A 25,329-nucleotide genomic window follows, 5' to 3' on the forward strand; every position below is an offset into this window, starting at 1 on the left:
TGATTTGCGTCCAAGTTAAAATGATTGCGAAAGATAAACTTACAAGCAGATCAGAGCCAGACAGTGAACACCGCTACATTAGGTTGGTTTCATGTACATTTTAAACTTAATGTAGCTTGTTTAAAACATTTCGCCATTATTTTGTCGCGTATTTCGTCTTATTCGCGATATGTAGGCCATGGCGGTGTAGTTAGCTGCAGCTACTCTAAGATTATATAGGCATCGTTTACCTCAGCTTGGCTAGCTTCCAAGTTGTAACTTTTAGTCCTGCCAGCATCATTTCGGAATTAAATTGTGACAAGATAACTGTGCAAGCGTAACGTATTTACTATGAAACGTTAAATATGCATTTAACCGGGAAATAATGGAACGGTGATGGCTTTAAACGTGAGTAAGTTATACACGGTAACGGGTGGTCGGGAAACGGCAAATTGTCCTTTCGGTTGAATTCAGTGCTTGAGCTTTCAATGTCTGAAGAATCGCGTGTTCATCCGAGGCACCCGTAAATCGTCGACTGAAGGAATCATCCTTTGGCGGCAATTCATTGTAGTTTTGTCGCCATGACACGCCACATGGGCGGGGTTTAATGACGATTGACGCGAAAAGTGCGGCGGTTTAACTTGCTGTATCTGGTATGTTATAAATTCCTAATGTATTTCTCTCAGAGCATTATCGTAAGGTAAGAAGAACGGTAACTGATGATTACCTCAGATATTTTTGCGCGCGGAAAGTCTGCACCGTTTACCAGAGGAATATCAAATATGTATGTGGTGTTTCGATCGGCGATGCTGGGAGGTTTCCTAGGAAACCATGAATACAACGCTATCGGGTGAGCGGGCCCGTAATTGGGTTGCTAAGATGGTCTCGTCTTCCACTATAAACCGTCTTCCGAGTAGGCGAATTATCACGGGCACCGTGAACAAATTCCCGCTCAAACCTACAGAGGGCACTCCCGCGCTCCCGGCGAAAGTGGGACAAGGAAGAGGGTTTTGCAATTTGTGGGGATGAGAGGAGTGTCATGTTGGATGTGAAGGGAAAGATTAATTATCGGAAGGACATGAAATAACAGGAAGTAAGGTGACGGTCATGTATTTGCGTACGTAATAAATAGAGGGAACTTTTGGCAGCCAAAGTGAACTTATTATCACCATGCGAAGTGCAATCTATGCAAATCAAAAGAATGAACAAGTTCGAAATAAAACACAGATTTCAAATTTCCTTTATTACACTTTCACAATATCTGCATTTATTTTAAAATGTTTTAATTGCATCCAACCATAACAGAGTAAAATAATCTTATCACACGTGAGCATTTAAATACACAAACTTCCATTATGAACCATTGCTTTGATTGTGACTTGGTCATTTCACTCAGATGTGGTGCATTGTGGGACATAGTTGTGTGGTTTTCATTTTCTCTCGACACTCTTCAATGCACCCCACTCTACACATTTACCCACTCCGTCATTTCTTAACGACCTCCGCACTCTCCTTAACGCCCCTCCACACTCTCTTTTACGTTCCTCCGCACTCTCTTTTACGTTCTTCCGCACTCTCTTTTACGTTCCTCCGCACTCTCTTTTACGTTCCTCCGCACTCTCCTTAATGCCCCTCCGCACTCTTTTACATTCCTCCGCACTCTTTTACGTTCCTCCGCACTCTCCTTAATGCCCCTCCGCACTCTATTTTACATTCCTCCGCACTCTCTTTTACGTTCCTTCACACTATCTGTTACGTCCCTCCGCACTCTCTTTTACCTTCCTCCACACTCTCCTGAACACTCCTCCACACTCTCTTTTATGTTCCTCCACTCTCTTTTACGTTCCTCCGCACTCTCCTTAATGCCCCTCCGCACTCTTTTACATTCCTCCGCACTCTTTTACGTTCCTCCGCACTCTCCTTAATGCCCCTCCGCACTCTCTTTTACATTCCTCCGCACTCTCTTTTACCTTCCTCCACACTCTCCTGAACACTCCTCCACACTCTCTTTTATGTTCCTCCACACTCTCTTTTACGTTCCTCCGCACTCTCTTTTACATTCCTCCGCACTCTCCTTAACACTCCTCCACCCTCTCTGCTACGTTCCTCCACACTCTCTTTTACGTTCCTCTGCATGCTCTTTTACGCTCCTCCGCACTCTCTTTTACATTCCTCCGCACTCTCCTTAACGCTCCTCCACCCTCTCCTTTACGCTCCTCCTCCCTCTCCTTAACACTCCTCCGCACTCTCTTTTATGTGCCTCCACACTGTTCTTAACACTCTCCTTAACGCCCTCCACACTCTTTTACGTCCCTCCGCACTCTCCTTAACACTCCTCCACACTCTTTTACATCCCTGCGCACTCTCTTTTGCGTCCCTCCACGCTCTCTTTTATGGCCCTCCACACTCTTTTATGCCCCTCCACACTCTTTTACACCCCTCCACACTCTTTTACCCCTCTCCACACTCTCCTTTATATCCCTCCACACTCTCCTTTATGTCCCTCCACACTTTCCTTTGTGTCCCTCCACACTCTCTTTTACGTTCCTCCGCACTCTCTTTTACGTCCCTCTGCACTCTTTTATGTCCCTCCGCACTCTTTTACGTCCCTCCACACTCTCCTTAACACCCCTACACACACCTTAATGCCCCTCCACACTCTCCTTAACACCCCTCCACACTATTTTATGTCCCTCTGCACTCTTTTACGTCCCTCCACACTCTTTTACACCCCTCCACACTTTTACACCCCTCCACACTCTTTTACACCCCTCCACACTCTCCTTTATATCCCTCCACACTCTCCTTTATGTTCCTCCACACTTTCCTTTGTGTCCCTCCACACTCTCTTTTACGTTCCTCCGCACTCTTTTACGTCCCTCCGCACTCTCTTTTACGTCCCTCCACACTCTTTTACGTCCCTCCACACTCTTTTATGTCCATCCGCACTCTCCTTGATACTCCTCCACACTCTCTTTTACGTCCCTCCACACTTTCCTTACCATTCCACCGCACTCTCTTTTACGTCATTGGCACTCTTTTACCTCCCTCCACACTTTCCTTAACACCCCTCCGCACTCTCCTTAACGCCCCTCCACACTATTTTACATCCCTCCGCACTCTTTTACGTCCCTTCGCACACTTTTATGTCCCTCAACACTTTTACATCCCTCCGCACTCTTTTATGTCCCTCTGCACACTTTTACGTCCCTCCGCACTCTCCTTAACACTCCTCCACACTCTTTTACGTCCCTCCGCACTCTCTTTTACGTCCCTCCACACTCTCTTTTACGTCCCTCCACACTCTCTTTTATGTTCCTCCACACTCTCTTTTACGTTCCTCCGCACTCTCTTTTACATTCCTCCGCACTCTCCTTAACACTCCTCCACACTCTCTGTTATGTTCCTCCACACTCTCTTTTACGTTCCTCCGCACTCTCTTTTACGTTCCTCCGCACTCTCTTTTACATTCCTCCGCACTCTCCTTAACACTCCTCCACACTCTCTGTTACGTTCCTCCACACTCTCTTTTACATTCCTCCGCACTCTCTTTTACGTTCCTCCGCACTCTCTTTTACGTTCCTCCGCTCTCTTTTACGTTCCTCCGCACTCTCTTTTACGTTCCTCCGCACACTCTTTTACGTTCCTCCGCACTCTCCTTAATGGCCCTCCGCACTCTCTTTTACATTCCTCTGCACTCTTTTATGTTCCTTCGCACTATCTGTTACATCCCTCCGCACTCTCCTTAACACTCCTCCACACTCTCTTTTATGTTCCTCCACACTCTCTTTTACGTTCCTCCGCACTCTCTTTTACATTCCTCCGCACTCTCCTTAACACTCCTCCACACTCTCTGTTACGTTCCTCCACACTCTCTTTTATGTTCCCCCGCACTCTTTTACGTTCCTCTGCACTCTCTTTTACGTTCCTCCGCACTCTTCTTAATGCTACTCCACCCTCTCCTTTATGCTCCTCTTCCCTCTCCTTAACACTCCTCCGCACTCTCTTTTATGTGCCTCCACACTTTTCTTAACACTCTCTGCACTCTCCTTAACGCCCCTCCACACTCTTTTACGTCCCTCCGTACTCTCCTTAACACTCCTCCACACTCTTTTACATCCCTGCGCACTCTCTTTTGTGTCCCTCCACGCTCTCTTGTACGGCCCTCCACACTCTCTTTTATGCCCCTCCACACTCTTTTACACCCCTCCACATTCTTTTACCCCCCCCCCCCCCCATCCACACTCTCCTTTATATCCCCCCACACTCTCCTTTATGTCCCTCCACACTTTCCTTTGTGTCCCTCCACACTCTCTTTTACGTTCCTCCGCACTCTTTTATGTCCCTCCGCACTATTTTACGTCCCTCCACACTCTCCTTAACACTCCTCCACACACCTTAACGCCCCTCCACACACCTTAACGCCCCTCCACACTCTCCTTAACAACCCTCCACACTCTTTTATGTCCCTCCGCACTCTTTTACATCCCTCCACACTCCTTTACATCCCTCCACACTCTTTTACACCCCTCCACACTCTTTTACACCCCATCTACACTCTTTTACACCCCTCCACACTCTTTTACACCCCTCCACACTCTTTTACACCCCTCCACACTCTTTTACGTCCCTCCGTACTCTCCTTAACACTCCTCCACACTTTTACATCCCTGCGCACTCTCTTTTGTGTCCCTCCACGCTCTCTTGTACGGCCCTCCACACTCTCTTTTATGCCCCTCCACACTCTTTTACACCGCTCCACACTCTTTTACCCCCCCCCCCCATCCACACTCTCCTTTATATCCCTCCACACTCTCCTTTATGTCCCTCCACACTTTCCTTTGTGTCCCTCCACACTCTCTTTTACGTTCCTCCGCACTCTTTTATGTCCCTCCGCACTATTTTACATCCCTCCACACTCTCCTTAACACTCCTCCACACACCTTAACGCCCCTCCACACTCTCCTTAACACCCCTCCACACTTTTATGTCCCTCCGCACTCTTTTACATCCCTCCACACTCCTTTACATCCCTCCACACTCTTTTACACCCCTCCACACTCTTTTACACCCCTCCACACTCTTTTACACCCCTCCACACTCTTTTACACCCCTCCACACTCTTTTACACCCCTCCACACTCTTTTACGTCCCTCCGTACTCTCCTTAACACTCCTCCACACTCTTTTACATCCCTGCGCACTCTCTTTTGTGTCCCGCCACGCTCTCTTGTACGGCCCTCCACACTCTCTTTTATGCCCCTCCACACTCTTTTACACCCCTCCACACTCTTTTACCCCCCCCCCCATCCACACTCTCCTTTATATCCCTCCACACTCTCCTTTATGTCCCTCCACACTTTCCTTTGTGTCCCTCCACACTCTCTTTTACGTTCCTCCGCACTCTTTTATGTCCCTCCGCACTATTTTACGTCCCTCCACACTCTCCTTAACACTCCTCCACACACCTCAACACCCCTCCACACTCTTTTATGTCCCTCCGCACTCTTTTACATCCCTCCACACTCCTTTACATCTCTCCACACTCTTTTACACCCCTCCACACTCTTTTACACCCCTCCACACTCTTTTACACCCCTCCACACTCTTTTACACCCCTCCACACTCTCCTTTATATCCCTCCACACTCTCCTTTATGTACCTCCACACTTTCCTTTGTGTCCCTCCACACTCTCTTTTACGTTCCTTCACACTATCTGTTACGTCCCTCCGCACTCTCTTTTGCCTTCCTCCACACTCTCCTTAACACTCCTCCACACTCTCTTTTATGTTCCTCCACACTCTCTTTTACGTTCCTCTGCACTCTCTTTTACGTTCCTCCGCACTCTCCTTAATGCTCCTCCACCCTCTCCTTTACGCTCCCCCTCCCTCTCCTTAACACTCCTCCGCACTCTCTTTTATGTCCCTCCACACTTTCCTTTGTGTCCCTCCACACTCTCTTTTACATTCCTCCGCACTCTTTTATGTCCCTCCGCACTCTTTTACGTCCCTCCACACTCTCCTTAACACTCCTCCACACACCTTAACGCCCCTCCACACTCTCCTTAACACCCCTCCACACTCTTTTATGTCCCTCCGCACTCTTTTACATCCCTCCACACTCTTTTACACCCCTCCACACTCTTTTACTCCCCTCCACACTCTCCTTTATATCCCTCCACACTCTCCTTTATGTCCCTCCACACTTTCCTTTGTGTCCCTCCACACTCTCTTTTACGTTCCTTCACACTATCTGTTACGTCCCTCCGCACTCTCTTTTACCTTCCTCCACACTCTCCTTAACACTCCTCCGCACTCTCTTTTATGTCCCTCCACACTTTCCTTTGTGTCCCTCCACACTCTCTTTTACATTCCTCCGCACTCTTTTATGTCCCTCCGCACTCTTTTACGTCCCTCCACACTCTCCTTAACACTCCTCCACACACCTTAACGCCCCTCCACACTCTCCTTAACACCCCTCCACACTCTTTTATGTCCCTCCGCACTCTTTTACATCCCTCCACACTCTTTTACACCCCTCCACACTCTTTTACACCCCTCCACACTCTCCTTTATATCCCTCCACACTCTCCTTTATGTCCCTCCACACTTTCCTTTGTGTCCCTCCACACTCTCTTTTACGTTCCTTCACACTATCTGTTACGTCCCTCCGCACTCCCTTTTACATTCCTCCGCACTCTCTTTTACATTCCTCTGCACTTTCCTTAACACTCCTCCACACTCTCTGTTACGTTCCTCCACACTCTCTTTTATGTTCCTCCGCACTCTTTTATGTCCCTCCGCACTCTCTTTTACGTCCCTCCACATTCTTTTACGTCCCTCCACACTCTTTTATGTACATCCGCACTCTCCTTGATACTCCTCCACACTCTCTTTTACGTCCCTCCACACTTTCCTTACCATTCCACCGCACTCTCTTTTACGTCATTGGCACTCTTTTACCTCCCTCCACACTTTCCTTAACACCCCTCCGCACTCTCCTTAACGCCCCTCCACACTATTTTACATCCCTCCGCACTCTTTTACGTCCCTTCGCACACTTTTATGTCCTTCAACACTTTTACATCCCTCCGCACTCTTTTATGTCCCTCTGCACACTTTTACGTCCCTCCGCACTCTCCTTAACACTCCTCCACACTCTTTTACGTCCCTCCGCACTCTCTTTTACGTCCCTCCACACTCTCTTTTACGTCCCTCCACACTCTCTTTTACGTTCCTCCACACTCTCTTTTACGTTCCTCCACACTCTCTTTTACGTTCCTCCGCACTCTCTTTTACGTTCCTCCGCACTCTCTTTTACGTTCCTCCACACTCTCTTTTACATTCCTCCGCACTCTCCTTAACACTCCTCCACACTCTGTTACGTTCCTCCACACTCTCTTTTACGTTCCTCCGCACTCTCTTTTACGTTCCTCCGCACTCTCTTTTACGTTCCTCCGCTCTCTTTTACGTTCCTCCGCACTCTCTTTTACGTTCCTCCTCACTCTCTTTTACGTTCCTCCGCACTCTCCTTAATGGCCCTCCGCACTCTCTTTTACATTCCTCTGCACTCTTTTATGTTCCTTCGCACTATCTGTTACGTCCCTCCGCACTCTCCTTAACACTCCTCCACACTCTCTTTTATGTTCCTCCACACTCTCTTTTACGTTCCTCCGCACTCTCTTTTACATTCCTCCGCACTCTCTTTTACATTCCTCCGCACTCTCCTTAACACTCCTCCACACTCTCTGTTACGTTCCTCCACACTCTCTTTTATGTTCCTCCGCACTCTTTTACGTTCCTCTGCACTCTCTTTTACGTTCCTCCGCACTCTCCTTAATGCTCCTCCACCCTCTCCTTTATGCTCCTCCTCCCTCTCCTTAACACTCCTCCGCACTCTCTTTTATGTGCCTCCACACTTTTCTTAACACTCTCCGCACTCTCCTTAACGCCCCTCCACACTCTTTTACGTCCCTCCGTACTCTCCTTAACACTCCTCCACACTCTTTTACATCCCTGCGCACTCTCTTTTGTGTCCCTCCACGCTCTCTTGTACGGCCCTCCACACTCTCTTTTATGCCCCTCCACACTCTTTTACACCCCTCCACATTCTTTTACCCCCCCCCCCCCCATCCACACTCTCCTTTATATCCCTCCACACTCTCCTTTATGTCCCTCCACACTTTCCTTTGTGTCCCTCCACACTCTCTTTTACGTTCCTCCGCACTCTTTTATGTCCCTCCGCACTATTTTACGTCCCTCCACACTCTCCTTAACACTCCCCCACACACCTTAACGCCCCTCCACACTCTCCTTAACACCCCTCCACACTCTTTTATGTCCCTCCGCACTCTTTTACATCCCTCCACACTCCTTTACATCCCTCCACACTCCTTTACATCCCTCCACACTCTTTTACACCCCTCCACACTCTTTTACACCCCTCCACACTCTTTTACACCCCTCCACACTCTTTTACACCCCTCCACACTCTTTTACACCCCTGCACACTATTTTACGTCCCTCCGTACTCTCCTTAACACTCCTCCACACTCTTTTACATCCCTGCGCACTCTCTTTTGTGTCCCTCCACGCTCTCTTGTACGGCCCTCCACACTCTCTTTTATGCCCCTCCACACTCTTTTACCCCCCCCCCCCCATCCACACTCTCCTTTATATCCCTCCACACTCTCCTTTATGTCCCTCCACACTTTCCTTTGTGTCCCTCCACACTCTCTTTTACGTTCCTCCGCACTCTTTTATGTCCCTCCGCACTATTTTACATCCCTCCACACTCTCCTTAACACTCCTACACACACCTTAACGCCCCTCCACACTCTCCTTAACACCCCTCCACACTCTTTTATGTCCCTCTGCACTCTTTTACATCCCTCCACACTCCTTTACATCCCTCCACACTCTTTTACACCCCTCCACACTCTTTTACACCCCTCCACACTCTTTTACACCCCTCCACACTCTTTTACACCCCTCCACACTTTTTTTACACCCCTCCACACTCTTTTACACCCCTCCACACTCTTTTACGTCCCTCCGTACTCTCCTTAACACTCCTGCACACTCTTTTACATCCCTGCGCACTCTCTTTTGTGTCCCTCCACGCTCTCTTGTACGGCCCTCCACACTCTCTTTTATGCCCCTCCACACTCTTTTACACCCCTCCACACTCTTTTACCCCCCCCCCCCCCCATCCACACTCTCCTTTATATCCCTCCACACTCTCCTTTATGTCCCTCCACACTTTCCTTTGTGTCCCTCCACACTCTCTTTTACGTTCCTCCACACTCTTATGTCCCTCCGCACTCTTTTACATCCCTCCACACTCCTTTACATCCCTCCACACTCTTTTACACCCCTCCACACTCTTTTACACCCCTCCACACTCTTTTACACCCCTCCACACTCTTTTACACCCCTCCACACTCTTTTACACCCCTCCACACTCTTTTACACCCCTCCACACTCTCCTTTATATCCCTCCACACTCTCCTTTATGTACCTCCACACTTTCCTTTGTGTCCCTCCACACTCTCTTTTACGTTCCTTCACACTATCTGTTACGTCCCTCCGCACTCTCTTTTACCTTCCTCCACACTCTCCTAAACACTCCTCCACACTCTCTTTTATGTTCCTCCACACTCTCTTTTACGTTCCTCCGCACTCTCTTTTACATTCCTCCGCACTCTCTTTTACATTCCTCCGCACTCTCCTTAACACTCCTCCACACTCTCTGTTACGTTCCTCCACACTCTCTTTTATGTTCCTCTGCACTCTCTTTTACGTTCCTCCGCACTCTCCTTAATGCTCCTCCACCCTCTCCTTTACGCTCCCCTCCCTCTCCTTAACACTCCTCCGCACTCTCTTTTATGTCCCTCCACACTTTCCTTTGTGTCCCTCCACACTCTCTTTTACATTCCTCCGCACTCTTTTATGTCCCTCCGCACTCTTTTACTTCCCTCCACACTCTCCTTAACACCCCTCCACACTATTTTATGTCCCTCCGCACTCTTTTACATCCCTCCACACTCTTTTACACCCCTCCACACTCTTTTACACCCCTCCACACTCTCCTTTATATCCCTCCACACTCTCCTTTATGTCCCTCCACACTTTCCTTTGTGTCCCTCCACACTCTCTTTTACGTTCCTTCACACTATCTGTTACGTCCCTCCGCACTCTCTTTTACCTTCCTCCACACTCTCCTTAACACTCCTCCAGACTCTCTTTTACATTCCTCCGCACTCCCTTTTACATTCCTCCGCACTCTCTTTTACATTCCTCCGCACTCTCCTTAACACTCCTCCACACTCTCTGTTACGTTCCTCCACACTCTCTTTTATGTTCCTCCGCACTCTTTTACGTCCCTCCGCACTCTCTTTTACGTCCCTCCACACTCTTTTACGTCCCTCCACACTCTTTTATGTACATCCGCACTCTCCTTGATACTCCTCCACACTCTCTTTTACGTCCCTCCACACTTTCCTTACCATTCCACCGCACTCTCTTTTACGTCATTGGCACTCTCTTTTACCTCCCTCCACACTTTCCTTAACACCCCTCCGCACTCTCCTTAACGCCCCTCCACACTATTTTACATCCCTCCGCACTCTTTTACGTCCCTTCGCACACTTTTATGTCCCTCAACACTTTTACATCCCTCCACACTCTTTTATGTCCCTCTGCACACTTTTACGTCCCTCCGCACTCTCCTTAACACTCCTCCGCACTCTCTTTTACGTCCCTCCACACTCTCTTTTACGTCCCTCCACACTCTCTTTTATGTTCCTCCCACTCTCTTTTACGTTCCTCCGCACTCTCTTTTACATTCCTCCGCACTCTCTTTTACATTCCTCCGCACTCTCCTTAACACTCCTTCACACTCTCTTTTACGTTCCTCCGCACTCTCTTTTACGTTCCTCCGCACTCTCCTTAACACTCCTCCACACTCTCTGTTACGTTCCTCCACACTCTCTTTTACGTTCCTCCGCACTCTCTTTTATGTTCCTCCGCACTCTCTTTTACATTCCTCCGCACTCTCTTTTACGTTCCTCCGCACTCTCTTTTACGTTCCTCCACACTCTCTTTTACGTTCCTCCGCACTCTCTTTTACGTTCCTCCCCACTCTCTTTTACGTTCCCCTGCACTCTCCTTAATGGCCCTCCGCACTCTCTTTTACATTCCTCTGCACTCTTTTACGTTCCTTCGCACTATCTGTTACGTCCCTCCGCACTCTCCTTAACACTCCTCCACACTCTCTTTTATGTTCCTCCACACTCTCTTTTACGTTCCTCCGCACTCTCTTTTACATTCCTCCGCACTCTCTTTTACATTCCTCCGCACTCTCCTTAACACTCCTCCACACTCTCTGTTACGTTCCTCCACACTCTCTTTTATGTTCCTCCGCACTCTCCTTAACACTCCTCCACACTCTCTGTTACGTTCCTCCACACTCTCTTTTATGTTCCTCCGCACTCTTTTACGTTCCTCTGCACTCTCTTTTACGTTCCTCCGCACTCTCCTTAATGCTCCTCCACCCTCTCCTTTATGCTCCTCCTCCCTCTCCTTAACACTCCTCCGCACTCTCTTTTATGTGCCTCCACACTTTTCTTAACACTCTCCGCACTCTCCTTAACGCCCCTCCACACTCTTTTACGTCCCTCCGTACTCTCCTTAACACTCCTCCACACTCTTTTACATCCCTGCGCACTCTCTTTTGTATCCCTCCACGCTCTCTTGTATGGCCCTCCACACTCTCTTTTATGCCCCTCCACACTTTTACACCCCTCCACACTCTTCCCCCCCCCCCCCCCATCCACACTCTCCTTTATATCCCTCCACACTCTCCTTTATGTCCCTCCACACTTTCCTTTGTGTCCCTCCACACTCTCTTTTACGTTCCTCCGCACTCTTTTATGTCCCTCCGCACTATTTTACGTCCCTCCACACTCTCCTTAACACTCCTCCACACACCTTAATGCCCCTCCACACTCTCCTTAACACCCCTCCACACTCTTTTATGTCCCTCCACACTCTTTTACATCCCTCCACACTCTTTTACACCCCTCCACACTATTTTACACCCCTCCACACTCTTTTACACCCCTCCACACTCTTTTACACCCCTCCACACTCTTTTACACCCCTCCACACTCTTTTACACCCCTCCACACTCTTTTACACCCCTCCACACTCTTTTACACCCCTCCACACTCTTTTACACCCCTCCACACTCTTTTACACCCCTCCACACTCTTTTACACCCCTCCACACTCTTTTACACCCCTCCACACTCTTTTACACCCCTCCACACTCTCCTTTATATCCCTCCACACTCTCCTTTATATCCCTCCACACTCTCCTTTATGTCCCTCCACACTTTCCTTTGTGTCCCTCCACACTCTCTTTTACGTTCCTCCGCACTCTTTTATGTCCCTCCGCACTATTTTACATCCCTCCACACTCTCCTTAACACTCCTCCACACACCTTAACGCCCCTCCACACTCTCCTTAACACCCCTCCACACTCTTTTATGTCCCTCCGCACTCTTTTACATCCCTCCACACTCCTTTACATCCCTCCACACTCTTTTACACCCCTCCACACTCTTTTACACCCCTCCACACTCTTTTACACCCCTCCACACTCTTTTACACCCCTCCACACTCTTTTGCACCCCTCCACACTCTTTTACACCCCTCCACACTCTTTTACACCCCTCCCCACTCTCCTTTATATCCCTCCACACTCTCCTTTATATCCCTCCACACTCTCCTTTATGTACCTCCACACTTTCCTTTGTGTCCCTCCACACTCTCTTTTACGTTCCTTCACACTATCTGCTACCTCCCTCCGCACTCTCTTTTACCTTCCTCCACACTCTCCTTAACACTCCTCCACACTCTCTTTTATGTTCCTCCACACTCTCTTTTACGTTCCTCCGCACTCTTTTACATTCCTCCGCACTCTCTTTTACATTCCTCCGCACTCTCCTTAACACTCCTCCACACTCTCTGTTACGTTCCTCCACACTCTCTTTTATGTTCCTCTGCACTCTCTTTTACGTTCCTCCGCACTCTCCTTAATGCTCCTCCACCCTCTCCTTTACGCTCCCCCTCCCTCTCCTTAACACTCCTCTGCACTCTCTTTTATGTCCCTCCACACTTTCCTTTGTGTCCCTCCACACTCTCTTTTACGTCCCTCCACACTCTTTTACGTCCCTCCACACTCTTTTACGTCCCTCCGTACTCTTTTACACCCCCCGCACTCTCTTTTGCGCCCCTCCGCACTCTCCTTAATGCTCTTCCACACTCTCCTTAACACTCCTCCACACTCTCTTTTACGCCCCTCCACACTCCTTAACACCCCTCCACACTCTCCCTAACGCCCCTCCGCCCTCTCCTTAACGCCCCTCCGCACTCTCCTTAACGCTCCTCTGCACTCTCCTTAACACTCCTCTGCACTCTTTTACACTCCTCCGCACTCTCTTTAATGCTCCTCCGCACTCTCCTTAATGTCCCTCTGCACTCTCCTTAATGTCCCCCCACACTCTCCTTAATGTCCCTCCACACTCTCCTTAACACTCCTCCACACTTTCTTTAACGCACCTCCGCACTCTCCTTAACGCTCCTCCACACTCTCCTTAATGCCCCTCCACACTCTCTTTTATGCCCCCTCCACACTCTCTTTTATGCCCCCTGCACACTCTCTTTTACGCCACTCCACACTCTTTTACACCCCTCCGCACTCTCCTTAATGCCCCTCCGCACTCTCCTTAATGCCCCTCTGCACTCTCCTTAACACTCTTCCACACTCTCTTTTACATCCCTCTACACTCTCTTTTACGTTCTTCCGCACTCTCTTTTACGTTCCTCTGCACTCTTTTACGTTCCTCTGCACTCTTTTACGTCCCTCCGCACTCTTTTACGTCCCTCCGCACTCTCAACGCCCCTCCGCACTCTCCTTAATGCCCCTCTGCACTCTCCTTAATGCCCCTCCGCACTCTCCATAATGCCCCTCTGCACTCTCTGTTATGTGCCTCCGCACTCTCCTTAATGCCCCTCCACACTCTCTGTTACGTTCGTCCGCACTCTCCTTAATGCTCCTCCGCACTCTCCTTAACGCCCCATCCGCACTCTCTGTTACGTTCCTCCGCACTCTCTGTTACGTTCCTCCGCACTCTCTGTTACGTTCCTCCGCACTCTCCTTAACGCCCCTCCGCACTCTCTGTTACGTTCCTCCGCACCCTCCTTAACGCCCCTCTGCACTCTTCTTAACGCCCCTCTGCACTCTTCTTAACGCCCCTCCGCACTCTCCTTAATGCCCCTCCGCACTCTCCTTAATGCCCCTCCGCACTCTCCTTAACGCTCCTCCGCACTCTCCTTAACACCCCTCTGCACTCTCCTTAACGCCCCTCCGCACACTCTGTTACGTTCCTCCGCACCCTCCCTAACGCCCCTCTGCACTCTCCTTAACGCCCGTCCGCACACTCCTTAATGCCCCTCCGCACTCTCCTTAACACCCCTCTGCACTCTCCTTAACGCCCCTCCGCACTCTCATTAACACCCCCATTCTCCCCATCACAGTCCTTTACACCCCTCCACACTTTCCTTCCCACACTATACCCTTTCTTTGCCCCACTCCACACTTTTACTGTACCTCTGGAATGTTAAGTCAGATCTATATCAACCGTAATTGATACAATTTGTGATTTGTTGAACTTATCAAATTGCAAGGTAATATTAAGTAGGCCACAGTAGTGTTTAGATTATGCACCATTTTCAACGAATGACAAAACTCCGATTTTCACCCCAGGTTGCTCTCGGTTTTCACCCCTCAGCCGAGATTGGGCTAATAGTCCATGAGCCAGACCAGATATTGGTACCACCTGGGGTGGCAAAATGTCACTGTGTTTTCTTGAAAGGCATATACCCATAGATGAAAAAAAAACTTTGAAGCCAAGCTTGGAACGGTAGCTTAGTGCTAGTAATCACCTCTTAAAGATGGAGGCCTGGGCCCGATCCGGGACCCGAAATTATGGAGTACGAGAAATATAAATTGCGATATCGTTTGAACTAATGGTCCAATTGCTACAAATAAACCACTCAAAATGTTGGAAATTTTATGTTCTACATAACTATATCTATTATTTGCCAATATGCTAATTAAGTACGTCACTAGAGGTCAAAAGGTCACCAAATTTGACCCCTGCTTAAAATCTGGCCATCCCTCCAAAAAAATCACCACAGTTACACTACCAATGGGAATTTCTCAGCCAAAATGGGCTCAAATATAAGTTAATAAGTGTCCAAGTCCATTTCATGCCTAAAAGTGTGGATTTTATTTGTATCTGAGCTATGGTACATAACGGAATTTGACACATCTTTGAAAACAGCCATTTTTAGCCTGAAAAACACGCAAAAATGGAAGATGCCACCAATGTGTTGGTGTTAATAAAAAAATCTTTCAAACAACATTTTAATACAAATGTCAAATATCATGTGAAAATGTGCTCTTATTTAGTTTAGGGCTGTTAGGCATTTAAAGGTCACCTGTAGTCAAGGTCAAGGTCATTCACCATTGAACCTCAGGTATGCATTTTTTACGTCCATCTGACAGAAGACCTCATGAAACATGGTAAATCATCCCTTAACAACATATCAAAATTTTGATACCTGCTAGAAATTCCTCTTTATGGATTTGGTAGGCCTATTGAAGCCTCAATTCCCAGCCTAATCCTACTGGTTCAAAGAGGCTGAAGAGTGTCCCGAAGAGCATGAAATACAACTACATGTATCTCCCCCAGAGAGATCAATAACTAATCAATACATTTATTAATTGTTTCATCAGAGTTGACCCCTTGCACTACCAAGCATCACATCCTCCTACAGTACTATAGTGTGTCCATTAAAGGGGCCCCAGTATCCATGTCTGAGTTGCATCTCAATCTTCGTCAGAGTCACTGTTGTCGTCATCGGATGAGCCTTCAAATTCAACCTTGCCATGTTCCTCCTCCTCCTCCTCCTCTTGCATGTTGCTACAAGTCTGCAACTTGCATAGGTATGTGCACCTCATCCTGTTCTGGAGGCAGGAACAGCTCTCCTCCAAGCACTGCCTTGGACAGTTGCAGGCAATCAACTCCATGACAGCCTCAGGGGCAGGTGGTACGTCACCTCAGTCAATCACCAACTGTCCGTCATCTACCCTCCATCCATGGCCACACGGAGACGGAATATCTGGATTCCTGTCCAAACTTCTCTTCCAGATTGCACATCGGTAGTTGGCCCTCTTACAGTGTTTGAGCAAGGAAGATGCGCAGGGGGGGGGGGGGGGGGAGTTGCCAAGACTCGGCCTCGCCTTTCTTCGCACAAAAGATGTTGAAACGCAACTCATTGATGCTGTTGATGGCTGTCCTGGCGCTGTAGATGGAACAAGTCAGTGCCTCTAGTCGCTGGATTGATTCATTTGATAGGTCCCATCATTGGCCTAATGACTGCAGGGTGGTCATGTGTTCCTCGTGGCTTAGAAGCCGAAGAGCTGAAACTTTGCCCCGGCCAGCAAAGCTGCTCACGGTGTCGCAACCCATGAATGAATGGAGACCCAGAAGGCAGGCACATTTTTCAAGACCAAGGGCATCTGCAGCTTTCTTAATCTCTATGTATTCAGTGCGCGTCTAGGATCCCAATTTGAAGTATACTGGGCATTTTCACTTTGGTGTGAAGGCCATTGCCAAGATGAAGACATCAGTGTCTGGTGACACGATGACAGCAGCTGTCAGACCAGACCTGCCGCAGTGCTCGGCATGTAGGAGTAGCCGGGTGTCTGCCTCCTCCTGGCTGCTCTGTAGATCTTGAACATCAGACACCGAGTCCTTTGTAACTCTTGTGCACTGGTCTCCGTGTGTGAGGAAGAGCTCTTTCCTGTCCAGCCTTTCACATAGACTCTGGTCGTTGCTCCATTCCTCAACCAGAAAATCAATCAGTTGGGTCTTGTTGTTTCCACAATGTATAAAACCCTTCCATTGCTTCAACCTATGGCCGGATGCAATCTTACCAAATGTCATGGCACTCTCAGACCCTCTTTTTACCCGCTCGGCATTTTTAATGGAGTTCTCCTTGTAGACGTCGAAGACAACATCAATTTGGCGGTTGACTCTCCCCTCCCTCAGGACAGCAGACAAGATGGATTTGGAGGCTTCTCCAAAAGAGGCATTAGTGGTATTTGCCATCATTTTCTGTACAATGGCCATTCCATCAATGATGCAAGCTGAGTTAGAAGGGATGGTATCTGCTGGTGAAAGATCCTTTCTCAGACGTTTGGAGAGCTGTATCTTATTGGTCTTCCGTAGGGTGCCTTCAGGGTTCACTAAAGCCCAGGTATAGGACCAAGACGATAGGACAGCACATTCTTCATGTCCAGCTTTCTGGTCTGTCCACTGAGGGTCATTTTCGCAAACAGGTTCCTGTCAGCCTTCATGATGATGCTCCGTCCCTGTGTTTTGAAAGACCTCTTCATTTTGATATCGCTGAAAGTCTTCAGCCTCTGTTTCTTCAGTGGATCGAAGAAACCCTTGGTGGCACAGATTTATCATCATAATACTTACCTTGGAGGTGTTCTGCTTGGTAGCTAGGAGTTCCTCTTTAAGCCTCTGGTTTTCTTTCACCAGCTGGGATAGTGAAAGGTTGTCAGGATAGACCAGCAATTTGCCCATCTCATGTGGTATCATATGTATACTCTCCCCAAACTCCCCCTTGATCTTTCTATGGATGTGCTTTTTAGTGGACGTTTTAACCTCACCTAGGCCTACACCAGATTCTACAAACAAATCAAGCAGGTATTTGCATAACTCAGTCATTCTTATCACTTGAGGCTTCTCAAATATAACATCCCTAATGAACCTGAACAGTCCACTATAACAATGTTCTTCAGTCTTAGCATACTCCTCGTCTAGGTCTGGGTGGAATGCCACCGGATCACCACTAGTTTCAGATTTGGTCTTGGAGCTTGTCTGTTTGGTATACCGACGATAGCAAGACCGGTGGTAGTGGCCCTCAGCTGCAACTAGGTCTCGTGACGTAATCGCCATCATTCTTGGATCACTTTGGTCCACTGCTGCCTGCCTAACCGTCTGATCTGAACGTAGATCGACGCATTGGACCAAGGGATCTCTTGTTTTGCTGCTTGTGAGATACTTGCTGCTTTTCAGACAGAAGATGCAGACTGGTTCATACACGCGTGATGATGACGAGGTGAGACCTGCTGATGACTTTCTCCGGTTCAGTTCTTTCCGTCCCGGCTCATCCGGCTTCTCTGCGGATGCCGCTTTTTCAATAGCATCCAGGTCACGTTTCTTAACGAATTGATTCCTGCATCCCCTGTGATACAGGACTTGTGGGATCTCATCATCTCTGGCAGTGGCAGCAATCCTAAGAATGCCGGCATGCTTCCGGATCTCAGCTGCTTTCAGAAGCCGTTCCCACGATGCACGATCTTGGGGCGAATTCAGCTCGAGGTCTGTGTCCTCGCACTCAAAGATGCAGGAGGAACGGGTCAACTTGCGTGGCAGTAAGGGTACTTGGTCTAGATCTCCAGTGCCCTCCATTATTGCCTGAAAGTGAAAAAAAATGCTAAGTAAATATCAGCATATTGACATCATTCATTTTGGATGTTTTTTGGGCTAAAAATGGCCGTTTTCAAATATGTGTCAAATTCTGTTATGTACCATAGCTCAGATACAAATAAAATCCACACTTTCAGGCATAAAATGGACTTGGACGCTTATTAACTTATATTTGAGCCCATTTTGGCTGAGAAGTTCCCATTGGTAGTGTAACTGGTGATTTTTTTGGCGGGATGGCCAGATTTTAAGCAGGGGTCAAATTTGGTGACCTTTTGACCTCTAGTGACGTACTTAATTAGTATATTGGCAAATAATAGATATGGTTATGTCGAACTTAAACTTTCCAACATTTTGAGTGGTTATTTGTAGCAATTGGACCATTAGTTCAAACGATATCGCAATTTATATTTCCCCTACCCCATAATTTCGGGTCCCGGATCAGACCCAGTCCTCCATCTTTAAAAGGTGATTACTAGCACTAAGATACCGTTCCAAGCTTGGCTTCAAAGATTTTTTTTCATCTATGGGTATATGCCTTTCAAGAAAACACGGTGAGATTTTGCCACCCCAGGTGGTACCAACCCATGAAATTCTGGGGCCTGGCCCATGGACTATAAGGGGTATTGTCGTCACGGGCATCCGGGCGTCCGTCAACTTTTGGGTTTCCGTCAATTTCAAGGAGAACGGCTTGTCCGATTAAATCCATTTCTGCAGTGTGTGTTGGGGTTGAGTAGAGGAAGGTTTCTTTCGAAGATGGGCGCGCTGCGATTTTCAATATGGCCGCCACGGCAGCCATCTTGAAATTGGTTTCCGTCAATTTTGAGCAGAACGGCTTGTCCGATTAAATCCATGTTTGCAGTGTGTGTTGGGGTTGGGTAGAGGAAGGTTCCTTTCGAAAATGGGCACGCTGCGATTTTCAATATGTCCGCCACGGCAGCCATCTTCAAATTGGTTTCCACCATGCATGGGCTGAGGGGTTACGCCCGCTTTGCGGTGCTATTTATTATTTCTGTTGAGTTTGCCTCTAGTTGTGGCTCATTCATATAACGGACCCGTTTCCTTCACACAGGTCAGTGGGTCTAAACACCATCCACTCGGCCTCCAAATACAGACGCACAGTATCGAGCGAACGAACGCTGAAAGACCTCCACTCGAGCCTGCTTTTTCAAGGGCCGTTGCCACAAAGAAGTGCACGCAAACCACTCGCACACCTGTAACTTCCTCGCCAGGTACTCGTACTCCGCGGCCCTGGTGAGTTGTGCTGAGGTGAGCCCACGTGTGTCCAGGAGCTCCGGGTGTGCTCCGGACTCCAACAGCAGCTTGACCAGGTGCGTGTGTCCTCGTGCCGCAGTGGCATGCAAAGGTGTTACAGCGCCAGGAAACCGTGCACACACCGACGCACCTGGACAGCGATCATCACATCAATAATATTTCCATGATCGTTCATTTTATGGTTGTAATCACAGGTGGAAAACAAAACAGTCCTTATATTTCATTTGGAATGATTAGCTTTTTCAAATGGGACTGACTATTGGGTTTTCGGCAGAAGGAGCAAATCACACATGGGACACGCATGCACGCCACAACTGATTGTACTTCCATTTATTCTATTTACCATGTCTGAGTATGGTGGAAGTAAGATTGTGGTGCCCACGATGCACCGCCACACAGACCACCACGTTGGCACGCCGCTTCACCCATCGTCCAAGGTCGTGCCCCTTTAGCCTCCTCGCTTGCGGGGTCACAAGGTTGTCGTAACTTGGGTCCATGGTAACTCCCATGCGCAGCACCTCAAGAGGATGGAAGAAGACCTTAAGTTATGGACAGACAGATGCGGTGCTCCACAGCAAAGTCAAACTGGTGGTCACTTGGACAAGTCAACATTTGTGAGGTATGTCCCCGATAATGAGTGCCCAGTTATCATCCTTGTGCTCCGAGCTCATTGCCCCTCCCCTTTATGCGTACGTAATAAATAATCGCTCCTTGATTGCAATGCCGAGCAGGATCAGAGGAAGTGGTCATAACCGGGTCAAAAGGCCACCAGGGAACGAGGATTTGAATGTTACACTAAAATTGATGCTCACATCACAAAAAAACCCTTAAATATGGCCATATCGGCCCTCTGTCCCTAGTTTGAGCCGGTGCTGTGCTAATTAAAGCACTACAACCGATTACATTGAATGGTCCATAAATGGTGATACTTATTCATATCCAGATAATGCGCAAAGCCCACTGAGTCGCACACAGTGGTTTTTGTTCATCACACGATATGACGATTAACCGCCATCGTCAATCACTTTGCTATCTCCACCGAAGTTGGCGAATCAAACGAGACCTCGAACCATCAATGGAATGAAACATCTGCAGCCGATGCGTCCAATCGTCCGCGATAAATTAATTTTTATTCCATTTCACAAATTGATGCGTCGAGATTCCTATTCGGGTCTCCATGATGTATGTCGGATCCTTTGAATTTGTACTTTGTCGAACCATCGATTCTTTGTACTTGATTTATTTGTTTGTTCCAACAAGCTCTTTTCCCATAATTGTGTCGTTTGTCTGTTAAGCTCCTTTTATAGATTCATTGCTCACCAAAGCTTCTCGCACAGGGAATTTCCTTGCCAGGCCTAGACAAGGTTACTATACCTTTTACTTTTGACCTTGATTTGATCACGATCTAAATAAGGACTCGATGGATGTTATCTTATTCTCTGATTTGGGGTTCTCGTGTTAAAAACGAAATCCTTCCTTTAAAATCCCTTCGTCATTGCTCCGTCACATGACGAAACCTCTTGAATTATGTTATTTTCATTTGTTTTCGTTACCTTAAAAAAAAAAACGTTTCATCGTCAGTGACTAAAGCTGAAAGGTTGGGTGGGGAAGGGGTCTTCGTCAGCATGAGGTGACGATGGGCAGAGCTCTCGAAGGACTGGAGAGATGAAGACGAGACCACAGATTCAAGGAGTCTGCTCCTCAGATAAGAGAACATAGTGATGAAAGAATGGAGGTGAGTGTTCTGCTTAGAATTGGGTGGTGTAACCAGGAGTGGGATTCTGGAAGATCACGTATGATCTTGTTGGGCTGCGGGAGGACGGTGGGATTAGATGGCAAGAGGAGCGAGGCCAGAAGTGAAGCGATAGAAAGCTGAGGGTCCACAAACCTGCCAGAGGTGAGCGAGAAGCAGATGTTGGAATTTGGCCTCTTGTCCAGATCTGATTGTTGCCAAGAGCATCATTAGATTCGGCATCGTAATGGCAAACACAAGTCAACAAAGAAACTTGTTTTCTTCGGCTGGCACCTCAACCTTACACCTCGCTCAGCTTGAGGCCGAGGAAACCAAGACCTTCAGGATCATTGGAATCCTCTGCGATGAAGCTGAATCTAAGGGCCTATCACTTTACCATCGTAGACAGGTCGGTGGTCTCTGTGTTCTACTGCCTCCTTTCTGGTCTTGCACCCTCTGCACACTTCACCAACAACCCCCTTCCAGTGAAACTTCCAAAGTCCAGGATCGTTCCTCACCTCCAATCATTCGTTCCTCTTTTTCCCCACCTGTGGAACCAACTTCCACGTTTTCATCAATCTCATTCTTCCCTCCAGGTCTTCAAGACAGCTGTTCACCACCATCTCAGACCATCCGTCATCCAAGACCATGATCTTTTCTACACCTGTTAAACCACCCCAAATCACCCCCCCCCCCCTTCCCCACCCAAGTTTTGCTTCTGTATCCATCTTGTCCACTTCTTGCATTCTTCCTACTCCTCATCGTTACCCACGCATCCCTTGTTTGTCCGTCTCCATCTATTTTCTCCCTCCGCCCTGCTGTTGGAATTTCCCCCTTCTCTTTTTGCTATTCCTTTTGTTATGTTATGTCCTGATCCGTTCTGTGATCTCGCTCTTCCACGAGCCTTGGCCCTGTGGACAAAAAAAATCCTTTGATTCGAGGATGACAATCTTCAATGGTTATTTTACTTGTCGGTCCGTAAATAACTGATGAGGCCGATCCAGGTTCAGTCGACTATATTCGTGCATGTGTTTTCCGCATGGCAAATGTGGCTCTGGGTTGTTTGTACTGTTGTTTTTGAGCAACAAAGAAAAAATCACTACACGGATACGTTTTTAAATGCGATGTAAAGCTCTAACAATGGAATACGAGAACAAAATAGTTATTTCTTGAATCAAGATGAGTGGAACTCATCCTTTGAGTTCCTTTTGATAAAGGAACAGACCTTTGTTTTCACTGACGTCACAAATTACCCATCTCGCATTGCGCGGCGGCCATTTTGATACCCAAACTAATCTGTCCGTGTGCGCTGATATTGATTTGTTGCGTTGGTTTATGGTGAATGCGGATCGCAAAAAGTCTGTTTTATAAAGTAATTTTGTTTGTTTTGTCACGTTCATGTGGAGTGTGGTGCCATCTAGTTTATATTACGTATTGTTGCCCAACAAACACAGAACATTCGGTTTAAGTTTGCCGTGGACCAGTGAACTGGTGAACACCTGGGCAGTGGGTCAACCTGCAACCAACTACCTGTAGAACAGACTTGGAGTGTACGTAAGGATACGGTAGATCCAGGCTTGAGTATGGCTAGCAGTGCGAGTGCCAACCTTGGCTACCAAGAGACGCTCCCCCCGGACGTTCTTGTTCGTTACAAAGAGAAGATTTCTGTCATTGGGTGTGACCCTTATGGTCTATCAAATGATCAATTTGAGAAGAATGTGAGCAAGTGGCCTCAGGTGACCCACATCGACGTGATCAACTACCTGTTGTTCAGCAAATCGGCCTACACCAAAGATGAGTTGAAGAAGTATAAATCCCTCGAGGCATACAGGTTGTACCAAGATGGATGGGTGCGACAAATCCTACACAAAGAACTGAATGACGTCCACTTGATTCGATCCAAGGTATTAATATATTAAACAAACATGTATTTTTTAAAGCTGCTTGTGTTAATGTAATGGACCTGATTGATTAAGTGCCCTCCATTTGTTCAAATGTATGTATTGTATTCAATATCATTAATGATTATAGTAATTGTATGGTTATACAATGAAACATGTTCTTACTTACTGTTAACAAAATGCTCGGAGCAGACAGGTGTGCGATCCCACTGTGATTCTGTTTGGATGTCACTGCGATTGATGGCAGCCATGGGCGGACTGGCCATAGGGCATTTGGGCAATGCCCGGTGGGCTGGGACCGCTGGGTAAACAATGGGCCGCTGGGCTGGATAAAAAAACTGCTGAAAAAAATTTGTCACAGAAAGCGGCAATGGGTTCTCCAATATTCGATGTGTTCACGGTTTGTGACTTTTGTGTTCACGGTAGTGTTTGATGTGACGGTGTGAACGTAATTTCGTAATGTTTTTCGTTTTTATTTTCGTAATCGTTTAATGAACGGTTAATGAGCGTAAGAATAATGTATAATGGTCATTAGATGAATGAATGAATGTTATGAATAATGCCATGGCGTCGCGTTGGCAGCAGTGACAATATAAAAATGTTTGCCAAGAACTTCAAAGAGAGAAAAGGAACTTTTATCAGCAATGTCGTCTATCCTGAAGTTCTAAGCTGAAGAAGAGGTACAAAATCATTCAATTCTTTTCCTAAAGAAAAGCGTACAGTTGATATCACTAATCACGATTTGAAACACGATGGAATAATATTTACCGATATGAACAGTGATGTGGTTTTTTAAATTGAAATTCTAAAAATACTGTTTAGATTTTGATGATTTGTGTGTGATATTTAACGGATGTTTATATAAATCGCGCCTCCTAATTGAAGCCCCGCCCTTAGGGCGGGTGCCGTGCATTTATAATGGCGACACAACAATTTTTACCGCTTTGCTTTGAAGAACGGGAATGAAGGGGGAGGAGCGTGTTAATATGTCTGGTTGAAGGCTTTGGGTAGTGAGGTGAGTGGGTTTTAAGCCAGATTTTAGTCTTACAGCCGCCATGTTGGTGCTCACTGTCACTGCGATGCGAAGCGAAAGACGCCTCAGAGCTGTCACATTCACAATCGCTATGTCGTATGTACTCCCGATACGTGTTTCCTTCATTGTAAAAACGACCAAATCAACAGCAAAAAGGATTTTGAGCCGATAGGCCAAGTAAGTTTAGATAGGTCTGCTGACGACTGATCTAGTATTGATAACAATGTCGCGAACTGACTTACGATGCTAAAAAAAAAATTTTTTCAGCATTGCATCTGTAACCAACAATGGATAAAGCAAACCAGAAGAGGAGAAAAGGAGGTGCTGAGAAGGAACGTGATCGAAAGAAGAAGAAACTGTCAGATAGTGCTTCAAAGTGCAGAAACCTTTTGGATCTGTTCAAGAGTACTAATACTGGGCCTGGTGAAGTCAGTGAACACGGGGATAAGGATACTGAATCGGTAGCTGGACCATCAGCAGCTGAATTGGTAGATGATCAATTGGCAGCTGAATCAGTAGATGACCAATTGGCAGCTGAATCTGCAGAATTGGTGCAAATTGGTTAACACAAACAGGTGCGGTCAGCTGAGAGAGATCTACCTGCTGCAGCTGCTACACTTGCAGAGGAGGAATACCCCTCGATTAACTACTTTAAGAAACCATGTAGAGATGAAGATTGTTTGCTGTTTTGGAATTACCACCCTAATCAAAAAACTGACAACCGAGTGGTCAAGAGGTGTTTCATGCGAAAAGATGGTACAAACAGATGGTGGTT

At 47.4% G+C, this 25,329-nt stretch overlaps 1 long non-coding RNA gene across 2 annotated transcripts; it reads left to right on the forward strand.

Moving 5' to 3' along the window:
- Positions 1–323: 323 nt before the first annotated feature.
- LOC137414545 (uncharacterized) lies at positions 324–18,730 on the forward strand. Of its 2 annotated transcripts, none has more exons than XR_010981911.2 (3): positions 324–387; positions 18,140–18,245; positions 18,383–18,730. It is a non-coding gene; the product is annotated as an uncharacterized LOC137414545 (long non-coding RNA). The 2 variants fall into 2 exon arrangements; XR_010981910.2 differs by lacking the exon at positions 324–387 and adding an exon at positions 591–632.
- Positions 18,731–25,329: the final 6,599 nt, after the last annotated feature.

Source organism: Myxine glutinosa, chromosome 9, assembly GCF_964187855.1.
Source record: "Myxine glutinosa chromosome 9, kmMyxGlut1.1, whole genome shotgun sequence".
Classification (NCBI taxonomy): domain Eukaryota; kingdom Metazoa; phylum Chordata; class Myxini; order Myxiniformes; family Myxinidae; genus Myxine; species Myxine glutinosa.